The sequence below is a fragment of the Sinohyriopsis cumingii genome, chromosome 17 (genome assembly GCF_028554795.1).
Source record: "Sinohyriopsis cumingii isolate HCF-2022 chromosome 17, ASM2855479v2, whole genome shotgun sequence".
In the NCBI taxonomy this organism is placed as follows: Eukaryota; Metazoa; Mollusca; class Bivalvia; order Unionida; family Unionidae; genus Sinohyriopsis; species Sinohyriopsis cumingii.
The window spans coordinates 106,136,161-106,158,077 of NC_142977.1; positions in this window are offsets into that span (position 1 = coordinate 106,136,161).

The following is a 21,917-nucleotide window of genomic DNA, read 5'->3' on the forward strand; positions in this document are numbered from 1 at the left end:
AACTTAGAATCTTGTCGTCGGGATGCTCGTCTGTCCAGGCTCCTAAACGGTCTCCTTCGATGTCAGAGTGATGTTGAATCGGGTGATGGATGTAAATGCAACTGTCCGTGTCAAAGTACAGGACGCGTTCTTCTAACAGTTCTAAAGCTTCGTACAATTTTAATCGAGCATGGGCTGTCACGTAAGCCGCAATGATGACATTTCCAAAAGGGTCGTCTTGTACAAAGTCCAGATCTTCTTCGTAATTGACCAAGATCAAATTCTCTCGAACGACGTCCACGTGTTTCATGTATTTGGTTTTGTCGTGAATCATCTGGAAGTAGCGGGAAGGTTCTGTCAAATATTCCGTCTTGGGTAAACACGGTCGTTGTGCCATTTTACCCCACAAGCAATTTAACATCATTTTGGCAAACGATCGCCTGCCTTCGTTTTTCTCGATGTGGTCTAAAGTGATGCCTTCTTGTTCGTAATATTTCTCTTTGAATTTTATTTGGTCTTCGGGAGTGTGACACCAGGAAGGATAGCCGCTGGCTTCTTGCTTCAGTTTCAAAAAGGCATCCGCGTAGTCTGCGAAAATGCCTTTCTGAGTAGGGTCACCCTTGCGGTATTATTGTGTCTTGGGAAAGTGGCAAATTTCGTACACTTCTAACAGTTGGTATCCCATGTCCAGAGCTTTGAACAATTCTACGCTGACCCAGGTTCCCGTCAAGGCCCGTTCTTCCTGGGTGTGCTGACAAGGTTGGTCTTGGTTGCACGTTTCGGCACAAGTACGGCACAAGGGAAACATCAGTTTGCCTTGACAATGGTGAGGTAAGACGGGATGGTATAGGTTCGTGGGAGGCAAAACTTTGCACTTGATCAAGCCTTCGTATTGTTGAATGTTTTTCAGGTCGATGTGTTCCGTCAGCAATTGCGGGTGCCCTACAGGAAAGCGACAATATTTGCACACGTAGGGATACAGCGAACACACGTCCAAGTATTTGATTTCTTCTCCTTTCTCTTCGTCGGCTTGGTACAGCAAACAGGTGGCATTGGTCCTTCCTCCGTACAAACTAACCCTCGGGTTCAGGGGGTCCATGAACTGGTAACTTTCCACGAGGCGTTTAAACTCGAGATCGGTTTTCATACGGTGATCGTACTCGTGTTCCCACATTTCCACCACTTGGTATCCTTGCTGTTCTAACTTTAGGCGCCGCTGACAAGTGTCCTGGTACAAGTCTTCCATGGTTCGTTGCAAAAACTGATTTTTAGTGCCACGGTCAGGGTAACAGACGGGACATCCGTGAAATAAGCAACCGTTAAACTCGTACACGATCTTGGGGTTTTCTAAGTCCCAGCCATCGACCGAATAGGTTCCGATGGTCTTTTCGCCCCCTCCGTTGCGGGCATGCTGAATCCACTTGTCTTCCTTGTCGCACAAGTAATGTAACCAACGGAGGGCTTTGACCGAGTATTGACGTTTGACAAAGTGGGTCGTTTGAGGACTGATGACAGCCACGGTGTTTTCAGGCATGAATCGTTGTCGATACACTAAGGAACACGCTTTGGCAATGGTGCAAGCTTCTTTCAAAGGATCGACCCCTCCGTGTTCCATGAACAGTTCTCGAAATTTTCCACAGCAACGCCGTAAAATGTCCACGTCGGAACGACAATACTTTAGCATTTCTTCCTGAAAGTCGAAAGGGTCCGAGGCGTGAATCTGGTACCAAGCGTAGAAAGCTTCTCGTTGTTCGGTACGCATGTTGTCGGGGTCGTAATAGTGAGCCTCAGGTAAATGGGGTAGAACGGCGTGTTGATTGGCTTCCGTATTGAAAAAGTGTGGAAAGTACCCTTTAGCCATTTCTGTCATTCCAAACGTTTTAGGCATTCGACTCAAAGGCATGGCCAAGTAACTCATCGAATCTTTAAACTGTACTTGTCCCACTTGCATGAAAATGATTTTGGCTCCGTTCAAAGTCACTTTAGGACGCTCGGTGCCTTGTTCCGTATAGTACCTCAAAAGAAACTGTCCATCGTATCCGGAGAAATTGTGAGCCATCACCGTGTCATGACGATGACAATCTCCGTAACGTTCGATGTCCTCTTGGCTCCACGTCTTGTCGACGGGGTCTAAGACCCATTCGGCAAAATCGGCTAACGTGTTTGGTCCCCGAAAGATTTTTTCACGCCCTCCGGGAATCTTGCTGCAGTGAGGGCAATGACTGAAGATAGGTTCTTGAATGCACTTTTCGCACGCTCGATGAGCCACGCAGAAATTAGGAATGTGAATGCCAGTCTCTTGCATGCATTCGAAATCGAAAAAGATGAAATTGCCTTTCTTCTTGTGACCGTCCTCTTTCTCTGGTGGGGGTTGGTATTTTTGCACGTAACATTGGTGTTCCAAGTCCACGATGTGGTGACAAATGTGACATTTTTTCTTTCCTGAACATAAGTGTGCCTTGGTATTATTGGTACGTATGACTTGTTCACACGTAGGGCACAATCTCAGCAGTTGACAAGCGCATTTCTTCTGTGAACCTTGCGTTTTCAGATGTTGTTGGTAACAGGTAGAGCTGACAAACGTGCGCAGACAAGTTGAACAAGGCACTGGTTCTTCGCTCAGACAGGGTGAAGAGGCCAAACATCCTGAGCATTTCAATCCACAATGCTTGTGTTGCTCTCGATTGTTATAACCATGGTCACATTTCTCACAATAATAAACATATCCCAGGAATCCAGTGATACTGGTAATGGTATCGAAATGTTCATCGTGATGATAAAGGTGAATGTATTTTCCGTCCTTAAAATCTTGCCCTCGAAACAACAAAGACCCACGCATTTCTTGAGGGTGCACTTTCAAGGTGTATCGTGGAGCTAGGACATATTGCAATTTTTGCATTTCAGGAATGCCACAGGGTGTGTCTTTGGACAGGCCAGCTTGTTGCAACAGGAGTTCTGCTTCGTTTCGTTGTTTGGCTCGGTCCGATTGTCCAATAGTTTTCCAGGCTCTTTTGCATTCTGCCGTGTCGTTCTTGTTGGCATAGGTTCGTCCCATCACGATGGCTCGGGCTAAGCACATCTGGTCTTGAGGGTTGTTAATTTGGACGAGACTCTTTTTGGTGCTGCGAAGGTCGTTCACCAATAACATCTTTTTGCGTCCTGTCCCTTGAGGAGGAGAGACGTGGGTCATGTCTAGTGTGGCTTTTCCATCGGTGATGTCAAACTGGTCATTAGATTGTTGTACGTGTTGAATCTTGTCCATGACTTTGGAAGCAGTCAATTCTGCAGGGGTGCTAAACTCGATCCAAACAGGGGATTTCAAACCGTCGTGTTGTATGGAAAGTCTCAAGCGATCGTCTTCTTTGGGTTGACATTGTCGCTTGAGTGCAGTGAGTAAAGAATCCCACACCCCAGTGATGAACACTTCTGCTTTCTCTAACGGCACTTCAGCCTTGAAATCTTTAAACTTCACTGTGTATTTGTAAGCCGTAGTTCTAAATTTTCTAGAGGAGCGCTTTTCCGTCTCTCGAATGGAATAGTAATTTTCAGGGTTGACTAAGGGTGGTGAACTTGGTTTAGAGGGTTCTGATTCTGGTTCACTCATGTCCTCTTCAAAATCACTGGCATGAATTTGTGCCAAGATTTCAGCCCTGGTACGAGGCGATAGATCACGTTTCTGCCTCTTACTTTCTTCTTCTTTCTTCTCGAATGAATGGGATCGTTTCATCTTGAAAGCAAAAAGTCAAATGACTCAAGTTCAAACACCATGAGCTACTTTATAGTCATAGCAGACCAGCGTATATAAAAGGGTGTGTGTCTTGTCCTTTCACTATTCATTTCACTCTCAAGCCGAGCACAACGATGGAAGAGACTAACCAGATGGAACGTTTCGTCAGAGCTTTGCGAGGGGTCATTAGAAAATTCTCTTCAGACCAGCCTACGGACTACTCTCCTTCCTTTAGAGATAAAAGTCAAGATACTTGCTATATCTGTCAGAAGAAAGGGCATTGGTCTTCAGAGTGTCCAGACCGTCAAAAAAGAACAAAAACAGGGACTAAAAAAGACAAAAGTCAAGATACCTGTTATTATTGTCAAGAAAAAGGACATTGGTCTCCAGATTGCCCAAAAAAGAAACAAGAGGAGTCAGAAGAAAAGAAGGATTCTTCAGAAGAGAGGGATTCTTCGGAAGAAGAGAGGGATTCTTCAGAGGAAGAAGAGGAAGAAAAAAGACAATTCTATTTACAAGAGGCAAAGAAACAGGAGAAGAAGAAAAGAAGAAGGGAAGAAAATGAGGAAAAGACGGTGAAGAAATTCAAAAAACAGAGAGACTAAACAAGGAGAAAAGAAGAAATCAATGAACTTTTAATTAAAGTGTTATGTTGTGAATTGTGAATTGGATTGTAACAATGGATAAAAGAATAAATTAATGATAAAAGGTAAGTGTCTTTGAGTTTTGATTTTAAAATAAGAATGTACACTCACGCACTCATACACAGACACGTACTATAAGGGTAAAATGGGTGGGTTTTTTATTGAGTTATTGGCAAATTGAAATTGCATTTCTTTTCGAGAAATGTGGGTGGCCCTGAAAAGGGCCTTTTTTTCTTTATGGTGTAGGGGTGAGTTTAAGCAATCAACTTTAACTGCCTTATGCCTTTGCCACGGCCAAGGCCTACTTCTGAACTGCGTAATGTTGATGATGATTGGGTTGAAATCACTAAGGGTGGTACGGTAGGCTTAGTCACAGGGTTGACGTGTTTAGCTCGGGAAGGTCGTATTCTCTTCGGTCGTAATAAAGAAGTCTGATACATTTGTTTCAGATTTCTTAACTCCGCTAAAATGTCCAGCAGTACCGTGACCGTTTGATTTTCACCCTCTTGTTTCTTTGCTGCTACTTCTTCTTGCTGTTGTTGCTGTTGTTTTTTTCTTACCTCTTCTTCTTCTTGCTGTAGGAGAAAAGCTTGTTCCGCTTCCTTTTGTCGTTGTATAAATTTCTCCAATTCTTCTTTCTGTCTCTGTCTAAAATTCTCCACTTGCGGTAATGAAGAAGGTAACGAAGGTTCCGGAACAAATTCTTGCGAGGAGAGAAAATCCACAAAATCCCAATTCACCTCTTCTGAAAGTAAGTCCTGGTTCCCTTGGGCAGTCTCCCCTGTTGGTGCACCCCATTGGATCGTTTTCTGAGTTTCCGTCATGTTGAATCACTGTCGCATAGATTGACTGCACACAAGCGCTAGCGAATCTATATAGACTACGTGACGTCACAGACTGCTCTCTTCGGATTGGATGCGGGCTGACTGAATTTTGTAACGCGTGTTCGGATTGGTGAATGAACTCAATCCGTTTCAATCCTACCTCTGCCTATAAATAAGCGCAGTTCAGTGCATTGATTCACCTGTTCTCGTTACTTCAAGATGTGGACCACAGTTGAGTCATCCACCCTTGTGTCTTCCATGATGTTTAGGACAGACTTGCTCATGTATGTCCGATCCAAGTGGACCGTTGTCCACAGGACAAACACCAGCCTGTGGATACGTAGGATCTACGTTGAAAGACAAGGATGCCTGAAAAGAGTGCTAATTTACGGGCCAACAGTGAGACGCAGCCTAAGGACAAGAAGAAGACCAATGCGGTGCCCTTTATGTTAATGAATACATTAACATAAACCCAAAGGCCCTTTTCAGGGCCCCCATATTTCTCGAAAAGAGATAGCCTTTCCATTGCCTACCCCTTTTTTTAAAAAAAAAAATTTTTAAAAAAATCCCATGTTCAATTCCCCTTGTACGTATATTAACCCACAATTTATTCCCATGTTAAATTTCCATTGAGGCTAATCTGACCCATGATTTTTCTCCATGTTAATTTCCATTGAGGCTAATCTGACCCACGATTTTTCTCCATGTTAAATTTCCATTGAGGCTAATCTGACCCAAGGGTGTTTTTAATGCTAATTCCCATTGAGGCTAAAGTGACCCCCTTCACTACTTACGGCATATATGTAGGGTAATAAAAATCACTAATCATAATAATCAGTAATTTATTATTTTCTTTAATGTGATCACGTGTAATCATAATGATATATTATACGTAATCATTTATTTAATAACTTTCCGTCAAAATGTATGGTAATCATGATAGTTTATCGGTCACATGACAATTACATGTGCTTACAATTAGAAATGATTTTTGTCTCGTTCAAACGGAATTAAACATAAGCATGCATATCAGTTTGGAGGATACTGGAATTTTAATGAAATATTTTATGACTACCATTCTGCAGTTTATGTCGATTACATTGCTTTATTGCAGACTATATTGTGGCTCTAAATGACTGTTAAGTTCCAGTCTATATTATTTTGATTCTATGCAATACACGCTTCGGACTGTGAAGTTTCTGTTCATATATTTCGATTCTGAATGATACAAGCGCCATATACTAATGTCCCATGACGTATATTGTGGCTCGGAATGATATATACGCATGACAGGGACGTTCCAGTCCATACATTAACATTTGATAAAAGAAACTAAAAAAGCTTGTTTTCATTTGCATGATAGATGGGAGATAAAACCATTTGCATTGACCAGCTTTTGAGCCTATTGACATAAAAGTAGAATTTAAGAAGTATTGAACACCTCTCTTTCCAAATGATCATGTGATTTAATCAATAAAAATTGTATAAAGAGGTATCACTCTGCATCAGTTTGATTAACCCCCATGAAATGATATCACATTGTTAACGTACTAAAGTGACTACACAGAATTTGGTTGGTGCGGACTTCATTATACAGTCATACTGTTATTTAAATTCACAATAATAATGTACAAACTATATAATACTCTTTTGTAAAATTAACACATTTGTTAGATGCTTTAACACCTTGCATTATTGCTTAATTTGGATAATTTTAAATTATTATGGACGAAAGCTGAAGATTCCTACTTAAATAAGTTAAATGCATTGTATCTTTTTCTCCATGTGATAGACTCCTTGATTTAGAACCTACAATTTGACCCAGAATAATAAAGTAACAAAATGGATATATTGATCTCTAATTCTATTCACGAAATTGCTCAATATTTATATTTATACCACATGTATTACAAAGAACATGGCTTTTAAAGTGTTGCTAAAAAGCAATTTGATATATCAAAACTATTGGTATATCAAGTTGTGATCTGCCCATGGCGCAATAATATAAATTTATAAACATTCTTAGAACTGTGTGCTGTCGGTTCTATTCGTATATATCAGCGATAAACTTCCACTTTTTGATCATTAGTGACGTACACAAATAACGATACAAATTAATACTAATCCCCGTTTTCTAAATGAATTTAACATGGTACACAATTTTATCTCGGTCCTTTCTTTTCAATTTCCGCCTCTCCTCTCATGCATAAGGGACAATATGCGTAGAAAGCTGAAGTGAGAGAGAAAAAAAAAATTGAGCTGGATAAAAAACCTTGAAATTGAACTTGCACCAAGTAACCTACAAGAAATACGGTTTGACTTGACAGTATGTGTACACTTTCCTTGGGATCTATCTGCAGTGTTCATATAATCAACGATACAAAGTTGCAATAGCCTGTCGTTTCTACGGGACACACGTAATGTATTGAGTGATTTGTTGTTGTTGTTTCTTTAACCTATTATAAGGTTTGAAAATTCGATTGTCATGAAATACGATAATGTCCAAAGGCCGACTCTCTGTTGACCATCGTAGAACTCTCTGTTCACCATCGTATCAAGATACGGGCCACAATCCATGAAAAGACGAGCATAGATGATTTTCATTTCTTGGAAGAGTGATGCAAAATGTTAAGTCAAACCGACCAAAGAGAGAGAGAGAGAGAGAGAGAGAGAGAGAGAGAGAGAGAGAGAGAGAGAGAGAGAGAGAGTCTTATATTGATTTCAGAGTGTGTATAAGTGTGTCTTATATTGATTTAATCAATGTGAATAAAAGTAATAACTCAAAAAATGAAAATAATCAACTTATCAATATGCAAAGGCGATTGTGATTAGCCAAAAAAGGCATAGAACTACATTTTGCAGCGGACATACTCCGCAGGGATGTGAATTCATTCGCTCGGTCAATACACAGTTGCCTGTAGTCAGCCTCAGCTTCATTCACAAGGCAAATATGTGTATTCGTTTGTGATAGGAATAAAATATATGTATAGTATGTACGCTGTATCAATGATATACCGTTCGTTGTAAAAATCTTTCATTAAAAGGAAACTCGGCATGCCTAGTTTTCTTTTATGGAAAATTTATAAAACGAGTGATGTATCATTGATACAGCGTACGTAATATACATATATTCTATATATAAATAATCGTCCAGTTAAGATTAGATCATCACCTGATAGACAATATAATGCTCCAATGCACGATGTGTTTCATATTTCATCCGGACAATACATCCTTAAACATTAATTTTAATCATTGCGTGTTTTAGATTTAAAAAGAAAACAAAATCTATTAAAACATATCACAATTTACCTTAAAGTTCTATATTGCACTGTTCTGACCCTGGTACTGTTGCTTTGTGATTTATTAAAAATAATCTATTTTAGGTCCTTTAAATCCATTTTCCATGAAGTGGTAAGAAATACATTAACTTATTTAGAATGTTTCACTTATAACATATGAAGGTAACTATGCTCAGTAAGGAAATATTGTAGTTTAAAGCAAGAATACATGTAAATGGAAGTACGAGGGTATCATATATCCCAGTAAAGTTGAGCCGTTTAGTTTAACATTGAATTAATAGTATAAGAGATCAAAGATATTATGTTGCCTTGATAAATATCGATATGGTACAATCATATTTCCAATTCATATTGAACTAGCTTGTTCAATGACTCCACACCCGTTCATATCTATCTTCTTTGCTTCCATGCAATATTTTCAGTTCTGGACCATTTATCATCACAAAGTTCTCGATGATCAATGCATTGACCTTTGACCTTATACAAATATGATACTGATGCAGTAATAAAACGTTCAATGTTCAACTGATAGCGACGAAAATCATTTTTTTTAAAAAAAAAAAAAACTAAATTGTTGCTTGTATTATTTAACAACACAGGGCAGAGGAATAATGTACCGTACATGCTGCTTATTGGTATTATTTGACAACACAGGGCAATGTGTACCGTATATGCTACTGTTGGTATTATTTGACAAAACAGGGGAATAGTGTACCGTACATGCTGCTCATTGGTATTATTTGACAACACAGGGCAATAGTGTACCGTATATGCTACTGTTGGTATTATTTGACAAAACAGAGAAATTCTGTACCGTACATGCTGCTTATTGGTATTATTTGACAACACAGGGAAATAGTGTACCGTATATGCTGCTTTTTGGTATTATTTGACAACACAGGGGAATAGTGTACCGTACATGCTTCTCATTGGTATTATTTGACAACACAGGGGAATAATGTACCGTATATGCTGCTTTTTGGTATTATTTGACAACACAGGGAAATAATGTACCGTATATGCTGCTCATTGGTATTATTTGACAACACAGGGGAATAGTGTACCGTATATGCTACTGTTGGTATTATTTGATAAAACAGAGAAATTCTGTACGTATATGATGGTTGCTCTAATTTCATGATGATACGAGAAAAATAAATATTGTCACAGGACTTAAAATGATAACTAATTTGACTGGCCTGAGCCTTTAATCGTTCCAATGACGTTTATCAATAATTTATGTCAGATATTTATAAAAAACGAAGCGAATTACAACTTGGTCTCCATAGAAATTAATATTCGTAATAATTACAATAAGTAAATCTATCTATCTATCTATCTATCTATCTATCTATCTATCTATCTGTCTATCTATCTATATATCTATATATCTATCCATCTATCTATCTATCTGTATGTATGTCTGTCTATGTATCTATTTATCTATTTGTCTGTCCGTCCGTCCGTCCATCCATCCATCCATCCATCCATCTATCTATCTATCTATCTATCTATCTATCTATCTATCTATCTATCTATCTATCTATCTATCTATCTATCTATCTATCTCCAGGAGATGATTGATCCCGGTGTTAATGCCAGGATCGATTAAACAATGGAATAAAATATGAAATTAATGGATGGAATAAGAGATCTGAGCAGAGATGTAGAATGAATGCCCCGTATACAATTTAATCAGTTACATAAACAAAATGAAATTGATCTTAATGTCTGAATAATTTACTTTCTATTAGAAACAGAGTTACAAATTTACTCGAGAGTCAATTAGCCGTTCTGTTACACCGATAAAACAAATTTCATCATATAATAGATTGACTGATCGAATTCAAATTGCCACATTTCTTTCCTTCTTTCTCCCTCTCCCTCTAGCCTCTTCGGGTCATCAAATGTCTTGGATGTAGATTGTGCTCTTTTCCACTGAGTAGTACAGGTATGGAGCTATCTTTTCCTTCAAATAAAACTATAACACTCAAACTAAATACGTGTCAGGGCTTTTTCTCCTCCTGAGATCAAATACTTTTCACATTCTTGTTACGTCAGATATATTCTATCGCATTTCAATAGAACTAAGGTATGGACATTTCGCAAACCCCGCCCCCCCCCCCCACTCACAACCGTATTAATGTTATTTGTTTTTGTTGTAACTGGAACCAAGACATCATTAGTCGTCATAAGCGATTTATTGACATACACTTCCAGACACAGAAAAATAAATTTTAAGCAAACACGATATAATTAATTTAAGACAAGTTATTACTTGTCATAACTCGTATTAGAAGAAACGCATGAAATTCATACGATACATGAATTCGATTACATAGAAGACCACTAAATACGAACTCATTCACCAACGAAATAGGTATGACATTCTCACAATACATGAAACATACAACGTTTTAGACCAACTAATGGACATTTGCTTTCTGAACTGAAAGAAAAATTTAAGTATGAATTTAAAACTCATTCCACAAATAATTACAGACTTATATCAGTGAATATATTGTATGCAATTGAGACAATATATTTGTGCCATCAGGAGCCCTCCCTCGCATATCATCAGAGAATTCCCTCTGTCACTTGTCTGGTTTCCAGCCTCTCAATGTTCCAGACCTTATTCCTTGGAATGGCTGATTTCATGAGGGGAAAACCTTGAATTCATTCTGGGAACACGCCACCATCGTTTTGCTTAGCCAATCATGATTACTTTTTCAAACCGTCATAATATTTTAAGACCCCATCAAAGTCAGAATAATCATCTCTATTCCGCCTTTATTAATAGCTATTCGGAAAGTATCATTTTATGACACCTGTTTCAATTTGCTTTGTTTTTACTCTGGTTTGTCTCAAATCTATGATTTTCTGCCATGTGACCTTACACTGGCAGATCTTTCTGACCGTTATCGAACGGACTCTAACTTAAATTCTATTCATGTCACAGATAGAGTAGATACCATCTCTCGCAGTGGATAATGTATTGCATGCCTAGCCGATACGTCAAACTTAATAATTGCTAGGTACGCTGACCACGACAGAATGCACAGCGAAAAATCTAAAAAAAAAATTGGCACTATTACAATATATGTTTCCGTATTTACATTGTGTGTAGGGGCCCAGAGTGGCCGAGTGGTCTAAAGCGCTCACCGTTACGGATCACTGCCATCTCACCTCTGTCTGCGTGAGTTCGAGTCTCAGGCTCGGCTAACGTGGGTACGTGAGAAAGCCTGCCAGTAGCTTCTCGTGGGTCAGTGGTTCTTCCCGGGGTTTTCCAGGGTTCTTCCTCCACCAATTATACTGGCCGCCATGTATAGCCTATCTTGTGCTGAAAAATGGCGTTAAACCATACAACAACAACAACAACAACATTGTGTGTACGTATTCTACAAGGATGTTAGAAAAATACGAATAATGATAGGTACTGTATTGCATAGACAATAAATGTTAACGTTCGACAGCCGTACTTAATAAAAGATGTCAAGTACACTTTGATCCCCCTTGGACGGATAATCAAATGCACAGAATGTAATCTTGTCAACGGGAAACTGTTTTCATCCTTGTGATTATAAATGTTAGAGTCATTTGCAATATAATATCTAACTTGTTAGAGTCATTTGCAATATAATATCTAACTTTGATAAAGTTGTATTTGTTTAATGCACACCATATCAAATGTGATCATTTAAAAACAATGATTGTCCGCCAAGTTTCATTCAAATGGAGAAACGTGACGCGGTTGTTTATCTGATCATTCGAAATTAAATATCACAACTTGCAAACTCAGAGTGACAGTACATCACGGATGCAAACAAACTTTTATCATCTTAGCAATGCTACTCATCTTTCTCCCAGATTTCTTTTTTATGAATAAACGGAACATGAGACTGACAAGTTCCGGAAGCGTGGGCACAAAAATAGAAGACCGTATGACGTAAACACAGAAGAAAACAACAAATCATAAAATGCGAAGAAAAGCATAAAATAACCAACTCCCTCGTGCACATAAGCATTTATGAAAAGCATATTGTGAAACCTTATTGGATTGAACCACAATATCTTGTTCGATCTTTTCCTAAATAAGTACGTCTTTAATAAATCGAAATTAAATTCATAGCAAACAAAGGGAAACTCAAAATCTTATAACTCGACTATTAAAAATCTGTTCAGAATGTTATTTTTTTTTCTCCATAAGAATGCTTACAAAATAAGATTTGGTAAACGCAGAAGGGATTGGTGATTTAACATATCTCTATGGTTTATCTAACAATCATTCACAGACATAATCATTTATAAGACGAGTAAACCCGGAAACTGCACAGACCCAGATCTGCTGCCACATAATGCGCCGGCAGATCTGTGTCTGTACAGTTTGTTAGGAGTAATCAGTAGAACAAACGAGATAGACCCTAATCTGCAGTCGCATTATGATACATCATGATTTTTGTTGTTTGCAGTTTAAGTCTACTTATAAACATGTCTAGTCGGTAATCGTGGACTTAAAACATCGTCCAACCACACTCAAACCTTACAGTAGTAATCGCTTTTGAACTCTAAAGCTTTGACAATGGTATATATATTCACAGAGAGATCACATCTTTTTTTAACCTTGGAGAAAATGTTTTATAGAATTCGAAAAGTCCCTTGTATAGCACACAATGTTTTATTGCACTTACCATATTTTGTTTTCATGATAATTACATCCAACTTGCCACAATCACTCCTAGTGGAAACAAAATCTAGTCCAAAAATTAGATATAGTTTCTATTCATTTTAAAGAAATTATTGTCTTTCTTAAAGTGATGCGTTACAGGGGAAATGTCGTCTGCTATCTTAATTAGAATAACATCCAAAGGGGAATATTTCTTTCAATCAAACACGGATGGTAGGAGATGCTAGCCCATAAAAATGCCATTCTCTAGACCGACATTGTGCCTGAGGAAAGGCTTCATTTATGAGTGTTATTACTAAGTCCTTACAAATTTCAATAACTAAATTAAACGTCGGTGTTTATTGACAGCTGAGATCGCATAATTATGTAAACTGACCACTTTTACCAAATCTGGAAATCGGAAGGATTCAGAATTTGTGTTGAATTTTATTTTTAATTGTAAATCTTTTTTAAGCGTTTTTCTTAGTGGTATATTCTGACTTTGTCGATGTTTTAGCATTGTAGATAAATAATGTTGACTGTTCATTATATAGTTTCTTCAGAATAAGTTTGCCATGTATGTCACCGTCGAAGACCGTCTATGGCTATTAGTTCCGAGATGTGTAAGGTTCAGATAGAAGCACATACCAGTTGTTTGTACACAGAGATGTGTAATGGCTGAACAACTGGATGGCAGATCAAAATATGTATATTTTAGTCATTTGCTAGTTATTAACATTTTAACATTTATCAAAAGTCAGACAATATCCCGCGTTACAAAAAGCTGTTGTGTGCGTTTATTTGAACCTGCCGCAAGTTCATGATATATACAGCACTAGAATATATACGATATTCGTATGCATGCATCTTCATTCGAGAGACCTATTATTTAAAAAAAATTTGAGAGCACTGAATCACCATTCCATTTATAATTTCTAATTCTTGCAGTTCCAGGAGCAAGTTTGATCTAGGCCATTGATTCATAAGATGTGTTGGTCTTTAATTTCCAAAAGAATCATCAAACACTTCTGAACAAAACTGAAGGTTCCATTTTCTATTGTTCCATATAGGGATTGTACTAGGGAATTTTCTCGCCCAGATCAAGTTTCCGTAAAACTTTAGTAATTATTAACCAGTATGTTCTATCATATTTCCCAGTTTTTCCATGAAACATTTCTTTTCAAAATAATAAAAGCTTGACATAAAGTTAGATTATACATCCTTGCATGCTCCATTGTCAAATTATTTGGGGGATTACGTCGTTTACACAGCTCGAAAATATGTTAATCAAGAGACCAATAGATAGTTAAAACAACACTACGAAACATGTTCCTAAATTCTAAATTCCAGGATCTTATGTTAGTATTATTTTATATCTATCTATATTTTTGTAAATCTTCGGACATGATTGTGTCTACATTATGTGTATTTTTATTAATGATATAAATTGTAATGCGCTTCTATAGTCCAGATGATAGGTAGTCACTTTTTGTAAACGGGCATAACATTCTATTTTAAAACATCAATAATGTAGATTACGCAGAAACTATAAATAGTCGTTGACGTAAGTGTTTACAACCATTAATAACGATATCAATAAAAAGACCATGTTGACAACTTTGGGATGATTTCCTATTGGCTGGGTTATATCAGGTGGATTCTTAGAAGAATTAAGTTATTTCCCATTGGATGGGCTAGTTCACATGAATAAGTATTTCGAAATATTAGATTGTTTTGTAAGACCTGCTACGTGGTGTATATGGCAGCATACAGTCGTGTTAGACTTTTGAAGGCGTATGTACAGGGAGATTCGAGCAATAAAATGAAATCCTTTTTGGATTCGTATTCCATCTGTTGTAATTAGACTGTAGATGTGTTTAGTGTTGTGTTTAGATACTTTGAAATGATTTGACATTGGAACTACAAAGTGCTCATTGGAATAGAATACTATTCTGGGACTATTGTGAATTATTCAAATGACTTCTGGATAGAGTCATTGTGATACGTAGATTCGAGGATCTGATATTTCTTGTGAACATTTAATTATTTTGGACTCAAATAGAACATGTTGTGATCATTTTGTATGTACTTCATAATACAATTAATTATTTTACAAAACTTGTTGGTGTTGCTTCTTTATGTTACTGTGTTTAAGATTATAGATTGGTTACAATTGAAATGAATAAAAGTTTAGATCGCCATTTGGTAATCTCTTATGCCAACGTGTCTATTATGCCTCAAATGATTCAAAAGTAGTTCATTTACAAATTCCGTCTCCTTTCTTCATAAATGAAGTATTTCATACTGTCAAGATGTGGATTTAATTGTAGACATTTATAAGTTTTGAATATAACATTAATTTCATTTGGTAGAAACAAACATTAATATCAAAGGTACAAAACAATGTACAGACTAAACTAATTCTATTAGTTTTAGAGTGCAATATAATCATAATTACTTATACACAGTCATGATATTTTTTTTGACCTTTTCTTTTACGCAGATAGAACAATTAGATACTCTAATTAGGATTCTTTTTAAGTTGCCTACATAATGGCGTTATATTTTTCTATATTCCAACATGAGCAGTACTATTGTGGTAAATATTTTCTTCTGAATTCCAAATACAATACAGATTACACAATACACTCTAAATAAGAAGCCGATAATTTAGATGATTATTTACAATAAAGAAAATACAACTTAGGAAGTCTGGAGCATTAACGAACAGGAAATGCCGCTTCTATGAATCTTGACATTCATCCTTCCCCGAGTTGTCTGGGCATATTCTTTGCCAGATTAAAGATACGATGAGTTTTAAAGTGACTACTCATCATATTCCTAGGACGAATAAAAAACTTATTACTCAGTATAGACACATCATTAAATCTAAGAAAAATAAGTAAGGCTGGTACACAAAAGTAAATTGGTTTTTAATTAAAGCAAGTGGATATTTATGATCAACGGTGCTGACTGGTAATTCATTTCTATGGAAAAGAGTTCATTATCATCGTCGTCGCATCATATGGATTTATACTAATAATTAAGATAAACTTGCAGTTTGTATCAAAAAGCGGTTAATAGTCAGACTTTGTCTGTAATAAGGGATATTCTACTTTGAGTCAACGATTACATGATGAAGAAGATAATCAAATGTCATAGTTGCATAACATTGATAAAATTACGTCTTATTATCTTCCACGACTAAATATAAAAGAGACTGAACGACCAGTAGCAAGGACTGGACGACAGAGAGAGGGTAATAAAAGCAGCGTGGTGCATAAGTAGGCCGGGGAACCAGAGAGCGTTCCAATTCAAATCGACCCCAACCGACAAGCTAAATTGATTCTGGTGAGTGAACAGGCACCAGTTAGCAGGTTATCGAAAACATACCGGGGAATTAAAGTTCGAAACATTCACTCGATTTCGTGTCGAAATTTGTCGTACGAATATATACAGAACTGCTAATTGCATTTTAGAACTCTCTGAGTTAATTTATTTTTAGTTTGGAGGTGTATCCTTCAATCGGCCCGGTACAATTTTTTTTGTCATATGAAATTAATTATATTGTTATATTCTGTATAAACGGGATTTGTGTTGTTATATTCTTTATACACGGGATTCGTGTCGTTATATTCTTTATACACTGGATTTGTGTTGTATTTTCTGTAAACACGGGATTAGTTTTGTTATATTTTTATACACGGGATTTGTGGTGTTATATTCTGTATACACGGGATTCGTGTTGTTATAATCTGTATACACGGGATTCGTGTTGTTATATTCTGTATACACGGGATTCGTGTTGTTATATTCTGTATACACGGGATTCGTGTTGTTATAATCTACCTCTTTTATCAGATTTCCATTTATTCCATTTATTAATTTTAATCTTAATATTCATCCTCAATGTATCGACAGCCACCCCAAAAAAATCCACGAAATAACTGTTTGCCAGAATGTCGGTACCAATCGTTAAATCAACGTTGTCCAGGTTTCTTTTAAGAAAGCATCGTCCAAAATATTTAACATATACGTGACCAAGGTTTCTCTCTTAATCTTGTATTAAGGTAGTCAAATAACTTTGCTGGTTTAGTTCAAGTCATTAGCCTTCTTTGGCATGTCTTTAATCGTGTCATTTTCACTCTTGATCAGATCCGCCCGAAAAGTATATTTGATTTCGTGTTCCTGTTCGTTATAGAGTATAATCTGGTAAGCTAAAGATTATTATCTAGATGTGTTATGTATATTTCATTTAATTATATCTCATTTAAAATATATTTATGTCAATTTAATTGTTTGTCAGTTTTATAAAAAAAAAATATTTTTCATTACATGATATTGAAATGTAAGTTTATTCACTAGAGATGATACTTTTTTTTTAGAAAATAGTTTGACCTTGACTGTTAGTTTATAAACACCGGGTGTTGATCTAAATCCTGACCATGTTTCAGAATTTGTGGCAACCTTCGTAAACAAATTCTATTTTATTTTAAAATGATTGGTTGTTTTCAAGGTCATGATGGGACTATGTCTTTACGATACAAACAATTTTTTTATTTTTTTATTTCTTAGAGTAAAAATGATTGGCTTTTGTCAGGGTCACGCTGGGCAAACGTGATCTGAAACAAGTACTTACTTCTACAAACTTCGCGAAGATGATCACGTGACTATTTTTTACGTTTTAGAAAGCTCATATAACCCATGTTTTGGAGAATTAATCTCAGTAGAAGCTGGGCTGTTAAACTGTTGTATGTTGTGCTGTTTGGAGTTATTTCAAATTACATGGATTCAAAAGGATTAATTCCATTATTTTTCTAGAAAATACGTGTGCTCATGTAATATTGTAGAACAAGGACAGTTTGTTCATAAAAAAATTATTCAGCTATCAGAAACCGGAGTGATAATTTTTATTTCTACAAGGAACTGTATACTGCAACACTACATATTGCAGCATTCGTCATCGTCTTCCAAATTGGAATCTTTTTTGGGATTCGAACGTGAAATCAGCAGAACATTTTGTCATTAGGAGTACTAAAATTTTAATATCGGATTTTTTGGATTATTTTTGGATTTGATTCTATAAATCCGTAAGTTCATATTTTCCATTTTTACAGAATTTTTCCAGGGAAATAAATTATTGTATTTATCAAAGCTTGTTGTTTTCACTTTTTCTTGTGTTACTGTTTATTCGAGCCTAAAAAAGTGACATAAGAGATCTCTAATCCATTATAAAAAACAATGAAGTTATTGACAAAATGCTGCAAAGTCCTAAATCTGTACAATCATTTGTAAATAGGCATTCAGCAAAAACGTGATTTTGCATAAGTAGTTGCTTAATATTTTGATGGAACTCTGGGCACTATTTTTTTCAACAAACCGTTTAATGCTATTAATTATTATATTATATAATATTATATATTATGTTATATAATATTATATCATATTATATTATATTATATTATATTATATTATATTATATTATATTATATTATATTATATTATATTATGTCATATTATATTATATTGTGTCTTATTTTATTATATTCTTTATATCTCTTACAACATTTTGCATATGGGCTGTTTGGTTTAATCAAATTACGTCCAACGCTATTATTTGTTTTTCATACACTTTATCGAGTCCACTTTTTAATGTGTCGAATTGAAACATCGATTCCAATATCATTTATAGTCATTAATCTGTTTAATAAGATGTTGAATGTTTGTATGTTTCCTTCTTTTTCTGATTAAACTAGTTAAGTTCTTCCGCTTTATGAGAGAGGTTTCTCATCCGCTGGAGTACTGAATGCCACTGTGTAAACGTTAATTTGGTCTCTACAAAATATTTGCTTAATATTTTACCTAACATACATCATCAATAATTTCTTGAACCACATCAGTTTTCAATGTACATATTCTTTGTTCACTCATTTTTGAGATATGATTAAGTATGATCATTAGTCGATTTTATTTATCGAATAGATCGATAACATATAAACTGTAAATCGTTCTCATAAATAAAATAATGCATTCACTAAATTTTTTTTTTTTTGGTTCTGCAGTAATCGGTTTGTCGCTTTTAAATTTACGTTATTTCTGTTTAGTTTTCGTTCGGTTTCAGATCTTTTTAACTATGAACAATTTGTTGCTTTTCATTATTAAAATCTTTCTTTAACTGCTGATGTCCAAAATGTAATGCACTACTCTTCAAGAGATATTGTTATTTTTTTCAAGTCATTTTGTAATCAATTTACCTCAACGTTTTTATTTTGAACAGTTGGTTGCAAATGATGTTTTATTTCCGCCGACCTTTCTCTTAATCATGTCTAACATTTGGCAAGGCTTTTCGGACGTTTGACAGATTATTAAATATTTCTCTCTCTCTCTCTCCCTCTCTCTCTCTCTCTTTCTCTCTGCTTGAATATATTCTGTGCGTCGTCAGTTTCTCAAATTTAATAGCTTTTCAGTTCCACCGAGAGCAGCAGATGGTAAATTATAGAATATATTTCGAGCACAAACATTTCGTGGTTTTGACATCATCTATTGGAATTTTTCGATTCTTATAATTCAGGAATATATTCCATCTCATTCATGAACTGGAACTGTTGGATGTAGTTTGTAATAAATGACGGTTTTATCACACCATGGAGCTGACCTATATCTAATCACAGCAACTGATTTAAAAAAGACACGCAGTTATAGTCATCTTCTGGATATAGAAATAATCAACTGACATAATAGTTACATTTCAGGAAAGGAATCTTAACTAAGTTTACAAAATGTATGAAAACGAATCTAAAATAAAACATATAAAACAATTTAGTATTTTCCAAAGAAGGATGATAGTGTGGTTTTGAAGATACTCAAAATGTGTTTCTGTTTTCATATTCCAAAGATGTTTAACGTGAATATTGTAGAGATATAACGCAGGTACAAATTGACGACTAGGAAGAATATCATCTTTTCAGTCCTCATTTAAATATGGATGCACTTTCTATTTCTGTACGTGAACTTGATGTAATAACTGTAACAATAACGTTTCGTGAATATTTCCTTTTAATGCCAGTAGTTATTTTGACATGTTTCATGTAGACATATTCTTGCGAAACATAGTTTCCCATTGGGGATTTGCACGTTTAAAAATTATTTTCCAACGTAAAAAGACGAATCTGTATTCATATCGATAGAACAAATGGACTATAAGGATAGATTATCCAATTAATTGACAGATAGTACAATACACAATAAGAGAAAAAAATCTATAAAACACAAAACATATACAGGGAGAAAATTATATCTACATCATTAAAGGTAATAATATACAGATAAAGGTATGCACTTCACTTTCATATTGAAGTAGTGATTAGTCAAATTATTTACAAGTTATTAGAAGACATTTTAATGATTGAAAGCTATATCGTTGTAAGTGGCCAAATTATTAAAAAAATCCTGGTATTCTATGAATATATATATATATATATATATATATATATATATATATATATATATATATATATATATATATATATATATATATATATATATATATATATATATATATATATATATATATATATATATATATTGATGTCGATGATCTCAGCCGGTGAACATGATTACTGCTATTTTGATTAAACAGATTGACAGTGGTTTCTTGAGTGACATGTTTCTTGTAAGATCTGTATTCATCCATATTTGTTGGTGAGTTTCTCGTTAAATGACTGGAGTTTAGGAACGTTTGCTCGTGCATTCGAGCGAAACATAGACGAATGAATTTCTGACAGAGGTAATTCATTTTTAAACTGAATAGATATTCCATTATTTGTGTGGGAATTGGAAGAAACATCCACATATTTCTCAATAGTCATATTGAGAATATATTGATAGTACACTGTTTACTTTTATGCAATATTGATACCGTGCCCATCGCAATCATCAAATTATATTGAAATGTGTTGTTGCTGATGATGCTTTTCTGCTGCTATACTCCTCGCTATTTCGTCACCTGCCACATGTTCTGCATTCAATGAACTCGCTAACTCACTGTCATTGGATCTTCTTTTGAAGAATTTTGTTCATCTTCAAGCACGTTTGGTTATAGTTCTTCCTTTTGAATGTTATGCAGCAGAGAATTTGTTTTAGCATCTATGCTATTGTTGCTTGGAATTTTCATAATTTTCTCATGACTTGTACTTCGTGTACATGCGTTTTGTAACTGCCCAGGAAGAAACTTTCTTTGTTGGCTTGTCTGGTAAGGTTGCTCACAGGAGAGTGATATAATACGGGGACCTTTCATTCCATCCAGCCAGTCAGAGAATTCGTCACGGATGACAGTCCTGTTGATAATCAGCTTTGCTGGATAATGGGTAGACATTTTGACTTGAGGATATCTTTGGCGTAGTATTTAAATTTGTGACCAAAACCTCTTTCATGCTTTCACAATTTCTCGCTGGTAGTTTCTATAAATGGAAAAGTTAGTACCCTTCAAAGCTGTGGCATTCTCTAAAATAAATTCGGTGTCACAATAGTTGTAGAATGCTACTATTAAAGGTCGCCTTTGCTTCACTACCTCGACGTAACGATAACTCCAGTGATATGCCATTCCATTAAGCGCACGCGCACTGTAGATGGCATACACAACAAGCTTCAACTGAATGCAAATTAGATTTAGCATGATATGAAAACAGTTTTTCTAAACGTTACATCAATATCCGATAAAAAAACTATCGTTTTACCTACTTTGAACATTGATATCTGTCGATGTTCATGGCAGAATCT